The 12,580-nt window shown below is 49.0% G+C and overlaps 1 long non-coding RNA gene across 1 annotated transcript in view; it reads left to right on the forward strand.

Annotated features, from left to right (window-relative positions):
- LOC137647323 (uncharacterized) overlaps positions 1 to 12,580 on the forward strand; it is a 151,762-nt gene that overhangs the window by 115,492 nt on the left and 23,690 nt on the right. The gene's annotated exons all lie outside the window — the stretch shown is intronic.

Below are 12,580 nucleotides of genomic sequence, written 5' to 3' on the forward strand. Positions count from 1 at the left end.
GAGAATAGGAACCTTCTCCACAAGTGGGGCATGTCAAGAAAAAGGAAACCCTCTCAGGACGACGGACCTCAACCTAAGAGGAAATCCCAAAAACAGAAACCCCAGCAACGTCAACAAAGACGTCAGTTTCCGGGACCCGCTACCTCCCAAGTGGCAGCTCAGCCACAACAGACCTTTCAATTGGTCACCCAACCGGTGTTGTCACAGTCACCGGTCTTCACCCCTGCTTTCGAGCAACAGACAACTACCTTTCGTCCCAAAGGTAGAGGCTCAAACAGAGGTGCAAGCAGAGACGCATCTCGCCGTCCCTCCAGAGGCAGAGGAGGAAAGGGAGCTAGCGGCCGAGGCAGCAAGCCCTCGGGACACCCGAAGCAATGAAGTGCTTCCGGTGGGAGGAAGACTCCGCCAATTCCAGGATCGTTGGACCTTCGATCCCTGGGCACACAGCATCGTCAAGAAGGGTCTAGGCTGGAGTTGTACTCAACCACCCCCAACCTTCCAGCAATTCTTCCAACAATCAACCCCCCTTCTGGAAGAATATGTCCTAGATCTCTTGAACAAGAAGGTGATAAGGAAGGTAAAGTCCACCAGGTTCCAAGGGAGACTGTTTTGTGTCCCCAAGAAAGACTCCGACAAACTCAGAGTCATTCTGGACTTATCCCCCCTCAACAAGTTCATAGCGAACGACAAGTTCAAGATGCTGACTCTTCAACAGATAAGGACCCTTCTGCCTCGAGGTTCCTACACGGTCTCCATAGACCTGGCGGATGCCTACTGGCACGTTCCAATGAACCATCACGCTTCCTCCTACCTAGGATTTCGACTCCAAAGGAAAAGCTACGCCTTCCGGGCCATGCCCTTCGGTCTCAACGTGGCCCCTCGGATCTTCACGAAGCTGGCGGACGCCATAGTACAACAGCTCCGCCTCCGAAACGTCCAGGTGATGGCCTACCTCGACGACTGGCTAGTCTGGGCTCCATCGCCCGAAGATTGTGTAAAATCTTGCAACAAAGTCACCCAGTACCTAGAACACCTGGGATTCAAGATCAACGAGAAGAAATCTCGCCTCTCTCCAGCTCAGAAGTTCCAGTGGTTGGGAATCCAATGGAACCTTCAGTCACACCGCCTTTCCATCCCCCAGAAGAAAAGGAAGGAAATAGCAGGGTCTGTCAAGCGACTGCTGAAATCCAAACGAATTTCAAGACGCCAGCAGGAACGAGTTCTAGGCTCTCTACAGTTCGCCTCAGTAACAAACCCAGTGCTTCGTGCACAGCTAAAGGATGCCGTGGGAGTCTGGAGACGTTCTGCATCCATCGCTCAAAGAGACCTCAAGAGACGGCTTCCAAACAGACTTCGACTTCTCCTAAAGCCGTGGTCAGAAGCAAAGGCCCTGAAAAGGTCCATTCCTCTCCAACACCCTCCTCCATCACTCAACATCCACACGGACGCTTCGCTGGAGGGTTGCGGAGGTCACTCCCACCAAAAACAGGCTCAAGGCACCTGGTCTCCCCTGTTCAAGACGTTCCATATAAACATCTTGGAGGCCATGGCGGTCCTTCTAACTCTGAAGAAATTATCCCCGCCGCCCTCGATCCACATTCGTCTAACCCTAGACAACTCGGTGGTAGTTCGTTGTCTCAATCGCCAAGGCTCAAGATCGCCCCAGATAAATCAGGTGCTTCTCCCAATCTTCTGTCTGGCAGAGAAGAAGAAGTGGCACCTGTCTGCAGTTCACCTACAAGGATTCCGCAACGTGACAGCGGATGCTCTATCTCGGACAAACCCGATAGAGTCGGAATGGTCTCTAGACGCAAGATCATTCTCCTTCATCTCTCACCAAGTCCCAGAACTTCAGATAGATCTCTTTGCAACGAGCGACAACAATCAACTTCCTCGGTATGTGGCCCCGTACGAGGACCCCAAGGCAGAAGCAGTGGATGCCATGTCACTGGACTGGAACAGATGGTCCAAGATCTACCTGTTCTCTCCCACCAACCTTCTGTTGAAAATCCTCTCCAGACTGAGAACCTTCAAAGGGACAGCGGCCCTAGTGGCTCCCAAGTGGCCCCGGAGCAACTGGTACCCCCTGGTCCTGGAGCTGCAGCCCAAGCTGATCCCTCTCCCGGGCCCAGTTCTCTCCCAACAAGTACAGAAGTCGACTGTCTTCGCTTCATCATCGAAAATCAAGGACCTTCATCTCATGATTTTCTCTCCCTAGCCGCAAAGAGGAGGTTTGGGATCTCGAAGAAAAGTCTGGACTTCCTAGAGGAATACAAGACCGAATCCACAAGACGGCAATACGAATCATCCTGGAGGAAATGGGTCTCCTTCGTCAAGACAAAAAATCCTAAAGAAATCACGATTGATTTCTGCATGTCCTTCTTTATTCACCTTCATGGACAGGGATTAGCAGCCAATACGATTTCAACCTGCAAATCGGCCTTGACCAGACCAATTCTATATGCTTTCCAAATTGATCTGTCCAACGACATCTTCAACAAACTACCGAAAGCATGTGCTCGCCTACGCCCAGCACCCCCACCGAAACCGATCTCCTGGTCACTAGACAAGGTGCTCCATTTCGCCTCCAACTTGGATAATGATTCATGCCCTCTCAAGGATCTGACTCAGAAAGTTATATTTCTCTTTGCTCTCGCTTCGGGAGCTCGAGTCAGCGAAATAGTGGCATTATCAAGAGAAGACGGACACATCCTGTTTACCGATACAGGAGACATTACCCTCTCCCCTGATCCGACGTTTCTCGCCAAAAATGAATTACCCACCAAAAGATGGGGCCCCTGGAGAATATGCCCCCTGAAGGAAGATGTCTTGCCCATTAGAGAGCCTCAAGGTCTATCTTCGCAGAACTTCGAACTTTGGTGGAGGCCAACTCTTCAAAGGAGAAACATCAGGCAGCGACCTGTCACTGAAACAATTAAGAGCGAAAATCACCTACTTCATTCGCAGAGCAGATCCTGACAGTACACCCGCTGGTCATGATCCTAGGAAAGTTGCATCATCTCTGAATTTCTTTCAGAGTATGGACTTTGAAAGCCTTAAAAACTTCACAGGCTGGAAGTCCTCGCGTGTTTTCTTTAAACATTATGCGAAACAAGTGCACGAAGTCAAACATTTTGTGGTAGCAGCAGGTAGTGTTATGAAACCTGCACCTAACTCTGCGTAGAACAGTGAGTTACTTGGGACTCTAACTCTTCGGGTGCCTATGTTGACCCTCGAGCGATACATAGTGATGTCGAAAACACTTAGTGCTTTTATAACTGTTCTTATCCCAGGTGAAATGTCATAGTTGTCACACAAGTGCCGCATGCCCTGAGCATGATGTGTTTTATTCAAAGACTTGCGTTCCTCGAGAACGAGTGCCTACTAATAAACTTGAAATTCCTTTTCAGATTCAAGAGCAAGTCTTTATTATTATGTACATTATAATTACTGTAAATGAACTTTACTTATTGCTGTAATTTATTTAATTTCTGCATTTGTGAAATAAAATTTCTATTTTATTATCTGTGCGTCTCAATCAGCTCCTACTTACTATGAAATACATGCCTGTCATAGTTTTATTATCCCCTTTTCCTTATGGTTATGGAGAAATTAAGATACTAACTCTTAATTTATATTCACTCTGATTATGTAATGTTCCAATACGAATACTTACTCTTCATACCCTGGAGATGAATCATCTTTCTCAACATACAGTGCCCAACCACCACTGGTCTACTTTTCAGAATGTTCCTATACAAATACCAAACATTCAGCTTCATCTCCAAGTTCTTTAAGTTCTTCTATCAGGATGAATAGCCCTTCAATACCACTTTGACGTCGGCATGGCCCGTGGGAACTTCACTGCCAAGGGGGGCAGGATGCTTCTTCCCTACGGTTCTTTACCAAGATTACTATGCTAATTTGTCAATGCCTTGGCACTTACTATTAGGGGAAAATCTACCACGATACATTGATTCTCTGGTATTCTTCCATCAGGACGCCATGGCTTGAGCCCAAAAAACGGATTTTGAGCGAAGCGAAAAATCTATTTTTGGGTGAGATAGCCATGGCGTCCTGATGGACCCTCCCTGCTACTTCGTCCAGTTTTAGGTCCCACCCTGCTCTGCTGTATCATGGTGATGGGCAAGCAACTGGCTTCAGGATAAAGACGGACGTGACGTCATTTAAGAAATGGCGCCCGTTTGTTTACGTCTCGAGTATCAGTAGTAGCCACGAATGAGATTAGCTATGGAACGGCTCCCAGCTATTCTCAGCCCTTACACACCGAAGCATTAACTCTGTTCGGGGTGTAGATAGCTATGTGGCGCGTTAATACATGCGTCCCCTGTTGATATACGATGTCTTAAAAGGGAAACCTTTAGGATACTCGCTCCAGAAGTTAGAATTCTGTGATAACCTGTGGTTAAATTCTCTGGGAATATCTTAGTAGTTATTTACCCAAGGAAGCTACCAAAAAGGAACCTTCCATCAGGACGCCATGGCTATCTCACCCAAAAATAGATTTTTCGCTTCGCTCAAAATCCGTTTTTTATTTATTATTTCTTTATAATTATCTTTTTTACATGCTTCTTTCATATTATGCAGTTATGTTATTGTTATGTGTAATTATGTGTAGCCATTTATTAAGGATTTATTATGGGTTTTTAGGCTGAGGAACGAATTAAATGAATTACCATGTATTCTTATGGGAAAATTCGTTTCTACTTCCGAACATTTTCTACATCCGAAGTTGGTTGTGGAACGAATTAAATTTGTATGTAGAGGTACCACTGTATTATGGATTAAAATAATCGTATTAAGCATTTAAGTTTTTTTTTTTTTTTTTTACCAGCTGCTAGTTCCTTAAAATGGGAAATTCTTATACAATTCATATATTTCTAGAGCTTCAAATACTATTAAAAAATTGGCTTAAATTTTTGTGAAATCTTGCCATTTGTAGATCCAAAATCCAATGAGTTTCAGATTACCATTACAGATGAGGCTTTTGGTGTTAACAATATTTAGTTTCTTTGGGAAACTGAAGATTGGACTTCAGACACTTTCTAGGAACAAATTCATTCTGACAGCTTATCAGGACATTAGAAGCCAATTGCTGTCTTAACGATGCTTCATGAGGTAGCATAGCCAAGTGCTTTAAGAAGCTGGCTTAAGGCACCAGTCTCTTTGGGCAGCATGGATTCCTCATGTATAAACTAGGAGCTGTAACTAGTACTCCTTTACCTTACATGTATTAATGTCCAATTTTGCATATACGAAAAGAGCTTCCCGTAACGGGAATCCGTTCTCATCATCTCTGTCTTTCTTCTATTTATCTTCAGCCCCACCTTGTGTGATATTTCATGCATTCTGGTAAGCAAGCATTGCAAATCCTGTGGTGTTGTGCTAATAAGGACATCATCATCAGTATACTCTAGGTCTGCTAAATTCCTTTCACCAATCCAGTCCAATCCTTCTCCACCATCTCTGACTGTTCTACACATTACAAAGTCCATGAGGAGGATAAACAACATAGGTGACCACATATTCCCTTGGAGTATTCCGCTGTTCACTGGAAATTTACTTGATAAGACTCCATTAACAGTAATAAAAATTTCCTGCAGGTACTTAGGAATTTGTATCAGTCAATTACGTAACAGTTCGTATTCCCTAAGTACTGTGTATCTACGACTTGATGGTATAAAGTGGTGTAGGCTACTTTTGATCACATCAGAACATTGAAGGTGACTACCGAGCCATGTTGATTGCATTCAACAAGCATACCTGGTGCACTTCTTGGTCAGGCCAACACCTATATAGCAGATAGGAGCATAGAAACAGAGATGCAGGACCAAAAGTTAATGTCTGTGGCAGCTACCACTCTATAGCTAAATGGCGGAAGTTTCCACCCTGAGGAACACTTTACCTCTAACTAGACATACCTCTGAATACTGGTGCAGGCACCAATCAACCCATCTAACTGTTCTCTGGACAGTACCTGGTACTCTTTGCCAAGCTGGCTGAGTACAATCTCACTGACAAGGCAAGCCTGTGCTCCTGTATTAACAAGAGCACAATCCTTTAATGTTACCAGACCTACTGCCAAGTGTTGAGACATGCTTACAACTGGAATAACGAGGTGTTTTTACAGTCAAACACTGGATCACCAATGTTTTATGCCCCAGAATCACTTCACTTTGAGGAATGTAATTACGGATCTCTAACGGAGGGTTTAAGTGCACTCCGGCAGGACACTAAAGATGCACACACACTGAGGCTCGATGATGGATGGGTCACAATAAACTGCCAGTCATATGGGACCAAAATGAACCCAGATTTCCAGGTTCAATACTTTAGAAGCTGCCAGTAGCAACTCCAAAACTGTAACAGTACCTAGAAAATACAGCCTTGATCTGATTGCTGCCAATCTTGTCCAGTTTCAAGTCGAGATGACTGGCATCTTCCAGAAACAGACACCTGACCCTTCGTTTCAGTAGTTCACGACTAGCTCCAAAAATTCTACTGTATAAGAGAATCTGGACCACCTTGGACCTCCTTAGACAGTGCCAGTCCAGTAAGCAACTTGAAAGTTGCAGATTCAATAACAGTCATGCAGTCACTGGATGTGTGCAAGCAAGATAACTTGCTAGCTGTTGCATTATATTCATATGGATAGTATTTAACAACAAATTTAAATTGAGAAGTCCTCGAGTTTCTATACTAGATGACTATCAAGAAGATGGTTTGAAGATACATAGGGGACATTGATCAGAATGGATCATGAAGAACTGGCCATAAAAGAAAGCCCTGAAGGTTTTCACTCCCCCTTTGCAGAGCAGCCAACTCGTGCTCTATGGGGAGTAATGGGTATCACAGTCAAGGAAGGTCATGGTCTTGTAGGCTATAACCTAATGCTTCCCTGGATGCTCCTAGGATCCCTGGCACAAGCTAAAACCATCACCCTCACCATAAGTGTCAACAAACAGCTCTGAAACTAAGACATATTCCAAGTTTCATGCATAGTTTTATGCTCTACAGAATTTTATTTGAGCAAAGTCATTATCACCCACTTTTGCTCTGTGTTGGTAATTATTGCTGTCAGTGCATCTCTTGTGGTGGACTGGAGGCATTACTTGAGGGTTTTTGTATAATCCTTTTGGTCCCTGTTACACTCCACCTTTTACCTTTCTATATCTGTTTCCACTTCCTTTCTTCCGTCTCGCTGTCCAACATTTTTTAACTTTCATCTCTTGGTGACGGTTTTGATTCAGTGAAGAGATGAATAACCAAGTAAATTACTGTATATTCTATGCTACTTAGAATGCCAAGTATAGAAATGCATTTCATGAGGCATAAATCTGATCTAGGTCTTGCCGTTTGAAGCCTATTCATTTAGCCTCATACCACAGGGAAGGGACAAATGGGTGTAACCATTAACTTTAAAATGGGATAAGCCAAAAGTTTGTCTTCACACATTTTTTTTTTTTTGATGTCATAAAGGATTCCTAATATAAAATGTAGAGAGGCATCATGAGGATTGTTGCTTGTAACATATTAGTTACAGTACAGCCAACAACCATTACTTTCCTGGTATAGAGAGTTTTTGATCCTACAAATCTAAGTGTTACAGAACTTTTTCATTAAACTGTACAGTAAATTTCTTTATTTTTATGATTTTCCTGATTTCTTTCAACTAGCCAAGCACCCGGCCTGAATAGCAATCATTGTAAGAACATACAAAGGAAATTTAATTTCATGATTTTGATAAAAAAGTTATTTGTTCCGTACCCGAAATACAAACCACGCTATTTACATAGGGTTTACTTTCGGCGTAGCTGAAATGACGAGCCATTAGATTTTAACGAGGGTTAAACTACCCCCGCGCTAGTTAGCACGGGGGTAGGGGAGGGGTAGCTAGCTACCCCTCCCCCCCCCCACACACCGGTGAGCTGCCCCACTTCACTTTTGGCTCGGACGATGTACAGACATGTCTGTCTCGTCCTCGCATTGTTGACAGCCTTAATCTGTTTTTCTTTTTCTTACAGTTGTGTGTTTGAAGTTGGCCTCTACCTTTTCTTCCCATTATGCGGAAGTGCCCTGGACTCCCCGACCGCCCCTGTGGAACATTCATGTCTGCGGTCGATACAGACCCTCACACCCTTTGCCCGCAGTGTCGAGGTCAACGGTGTGAAAGTGATAATGTTTGTATGGAATGTAGGGAGTGGCCTACCTTCCAGTGGGAGAGGTTTGCCCGGCGGCGTAAGAAGAGTTCTAAGCGAGACCGTTCTCCCTCAGGGGCTGCCTTGAGGAAGGAAGGCTCCAAGGACTCTTCTTCCGTTGCCCGAACCTCCTCCGAAGCTCCCACTCGTTCGGTCTCTCACGAGAGGCTGCCGAGTGGTAGCGTAGGTCCTTCTTTTGTTTCCCAATCTCGGGGTTCGGGAGAGGGTGTTGCCTCCCATAGCGAGGCAGCTCCCCCTCCTCCTCCGGGGGAGGACATTGTTGATTTTGATGACGAAACTGTGTCTAACAATGATCTTTTCCAGCTTTGGGCTTCCTTGGGGCTTAAGGGTTCGCCCTCCAAGGAAGCCCTGTTTGATCTGATCCAGTTGGGGGCAGCTGTCCAACAGTCGCCGGTAATACCAGAGGTAGACCCTGTGGCTATCGTCGACGTTGTTGTGGCAGAGGCGTCCGACGGGTCGGGTCAAACCCCGGCTGCTGCTGTTGAGGATGTTGCTGAAGGCTCAGGTTCCCCCTCCGAACATCCTTCGAGGGGAAAGCTGGGTCCAACGGTCTCTCCTGCGGGTGTTCCTCCCCCTTGGGGGATTGCACTGACAGAGACTCCTCTTTGGAGGACCGACGACGGTGATACCCTGCCTCGAGGTCGTCTTCGCTGTAAGGCTCGCCTTCCTCTTCGCCGCCGAGGCCTTCCCTCTCCTTACAAGGGAGTTAAGAGGCGCCTTCTCTTTGGGTCTTCATCTTCGTCGTCCCCTGCTAAGGATTCTTCTCGTTGGGAGCAGACCGTGGCAGTGGCATCACTGGACCCCTCCGCAGATCGTTCGCGATCTCCTGTGCCTGCCAGATCCTCCTTGATCATTCAAGTACCGGTCCCTTCGGGGCAGAAGGGCTTATCCCACAATGTGGGCAAGTCCCTTCCGCGTCAGGTTACATCTGTGCACCCTATAGCGCGCAAGCGCCAGCGCCCTCCTGCTCGCCAGCGCTCACCTGCTCGCCAGCGCTCTCCTGCGAGCAAGCGCTCTCTTGCTGAAGAGTCACCTGACTCTTCTCGCCAGCGCTCTCCTGCTCGCCAGCGCTCTCCTGCTCGCCAGCGCTCTCCTGCTCACCAGCGCTCTCCTGATCACCAGCGTTCACCTGCTCGCCAGCACTCTCCTCGCCAGCGCTCTCCTGCGGATGAGTCAACAGACTCTTCTCGCAGCGCTCTCCTGATCGCCAGCGCTCTCCTAATCGCCAGCGCTCTCCTGATCTCCAGCGCTCTCCTGATCTCCAGCGCTCTCCTGCTCGCCAGCGTTCACCTGCTCGCCAGCGCTCGCCTGCCCGCATCGCTCCTGTCCCTGCTGCGCGCACTGCGCGTCAACAGTCTCCTGAGCGCCGTCAACCTCCTGCTCGTCAGCGCACTACTGCGCGCCCAGCTCCTGATGCGCAACAACGGTCGCCCACGTGCCCACGACCTTCGGATCTGGGCGCAGGCAAGGACATTGATCCTTTGCCTTGCCAGCGTTCCCCTGCGCGTCGACCACCGCCTGTGCACCACCGTGCGTTTTCTCCTGTGCGCACTTCTAAAGTGCATGCTAGCCCGCGCGCCCACGAGTCGACTCCTGAGCCCGCCCACAAGCGTTCGCCCTTGAGCACATCAGCACCCCCTGGCCCTGCGCCCCAGTTGGCAACTTCTCTCCGCGCTACTGCGCGCCATCCTACGCGTCAGCGATCTCCTACACGCCAGCGTTCTCCTACGCGCCCGCGCGATCCTTCGCCTGTGCGCAAACGCTCGCCAATGCATCTGATCGCCACAGGTCACCGACTCGCCCACGCGCTAACTCGCCTGTGCGCAGTCGGTCACCTACTCGCCCCACGCGTCATCGTTCGCCAACGCACCATCGCCTACTCGCCCCACGCGTCATCGTTCGCCAACGCACCATCGCTCGCCAGCGCGCCATCACTCGCCAACGCGCCATCGCTCGCCGACGCGCTTACACTCGCCTATGCTCCACCGATCGCGTACACGCCATCGCTCTCCTGATCGCCAGCGATCGCCCGGGCACTCGCGCGCACCCTCACCTGTGCATCCACTCACACCTTCGCCTGCGCACCCACGCGTCCCCTCGCCAGCGCATCCACGCGCCCCCTCGCCAGCGCGTCCGCTCGCCCGCGCGCCCACGAGCGTCTTTTCGGACGCATCAAAAGACGGGTGGGGGGCCCACGTTCTGAACCAGAGGGCCTCAGGCCTATGGTCAGAATCAGAAAAGTACCTCCACATCAACCTTCTAGAGATGAAGGCCGTATTTCTGGCCCTTCAACAGTTCCAACAGACCCTGGCGGGCCACTCCGTGGTGGTGATGAGCGACAACACCACAGTAGTGGCTTATATCAACAAGCAGGGAGGTACCTTTTCACGACAGCTATCCCATCTTGCAGTAGAGATACTGAGATGGACCGAAGTCCACTCGATACGTCTATCAGCTCACTTCATTCCTGGCAAAAGGAATGTGCTCGCCGACAGTCTGAGCAGAGCATCGCAGATATTGAGTACCGAGTGGTCTTTGGATCCTCAAGTAGCCAACAAAGTCCTGACTTTGTGGGGTTCCCCAACAGTGGACCTGTTCGCGACAGCCTTGAATTTCAAGCTACCGCTGTACTGCTCCCCAGTCCCGGACCCCAAGGCACTCTGGCAAGATGCCTTCCAACAACGGTGGGACTACATCGACGTCTACGCCTTCCCACCGTTCTGTCTGATGAGAAGGGTGCTCAACAAGACCAGACTATCGGTCAACCTGTCAGTGACCTTAATAGCTCCGCTATGGCATCATGCAGAATGGTTCCCGGACCTTCTGCAGCTCCTGACGGAACTCACGAGAGAGCTTCCCCCACGACACGAGCTACTCAGACAACCACATTGCAACATCTTCCACAAAGCCGTAGCATCGCTTCGGCTTCACGCCTGGAGACTATCCAGCGTCTCCTCACTGAGAGAGGCTTTTCGCAACAAGTTGCGGAAAGGATGTCTCGACACCTGCGAAAGTCATCCGCAGGGGTCTACCAGGCGAAGTGGAGAGTCTTCTGTGGTTGGTGTCGTGGGAGGGGTATCTCTCCCCTCGGTGCCACTATTCCAGTAATAGCGGAGTTTCTCGTGTATTTGCGGGAGGAAATGCGCCTTTTGGTCTCGGCGGTGAAAGGCTATCGCTCAGCCTTAAGCCTAGCCTTCAGGCTGAAAGGAATAGACATTTCCTCCTCGCTGGAACTTTCCTTACTCATACGAAGCTACGAGCTTACCTGCCCTCAGTCGGAAGTGAGACCTCCTCCATGGAACGTGGTTCGGGTCCTCAGGGCTCTGAAGAGACCCCCGTTCGAACCATTACACCAGGCCTCTGACCAACACCTGACTTGGAAGACGGTATTCCTGCTCGCTCTGGCTTCGGCCAAGTGGGTCAGTGAACTTCATGGTCTCTCATACGACATCGCCCATTCAAGGGGATGGGAGAAGGTAACGTTCAGGTTCGTCCCCGAGTTTGTTGCCAAGACTCAGAACCCTGGAGTGCCGGACCCACGGTTCGACTCCTTCAGGGTTACGAGTCTCCGTTCCGTAACAGATGACCCAGATCATCTGCTACTTTGCCCAGTAAGAAGTCTGAGGCATTATCTGAAGAGAACAGCTGCAGTCCGTCCCCGCGTGCAAGCTCTGTTTGTGAGCACGGGAAGGACGAAGAGGAGGGTCACCAAGAATACCATCTTAGCCTGGATTCGACGGACCATTCATCATGCCTTGAATCCAGACCCTCCTCCGTCACATCGCCCTAGGGCACATGATGTCAGGGGCATCGCCACGTCCCTGGCCTTCAAGAGAAACTTCTCTGTGACGCAGGTGTTACAAGCTGGGGTCTGGAAGCGTCAAATGACCTTCACAGCCCACTACCTGCAGGACGTGACCCACAGGAGCCTCGATACTTTTTCTATCCGCCCTGTGGTGGCTGCACAACAGCTGGTCTAACCTCAGGCTCCTTAATGGACAAGTAGCAGAAGGTTAAGGGCACTGTTACCCGGTTTTAGTCTGCGTGAATGAAAAAGTATGTCTGGCCCATACTTCTTTCTTCATCCTCCCCTCTCTTGGGGAATGCAGCATCCTGGGTCTCTGCATAGCTGACCTCAAACCTCTGCAGGTAAACCATGCTTCCTTGTGTTCCTAGTATTAAGAATAATACTGTCGCGTCCCCCATACCCTGACAAGGTGGTATTGGGACGTCCTAGCCTAGAATTCCATCTAAAGGACTTCAGGTCAACTTCCTAGGACGAGTCACACTTCATTTCTCCACACACAACTTATGTAGGCCGCACGTTTCTTAGTAAGAAA

Source organism: Palaemon carinicauda, chromosome 9 (genome assembly GCF_036898095.1).
Source record: "Palaemon carinicauda isolate YSFRI2023 chromosome 9, ASM3689809v2, whole genome shotgun sequence".
In the NCBI taxonomy this organism is placed as follows: Eukaryota; Metazoa; Arthropoda; class Malacostraca; order Decapoda; family Palaemonidae; genus Palaemon; species Palaemon carinicauda.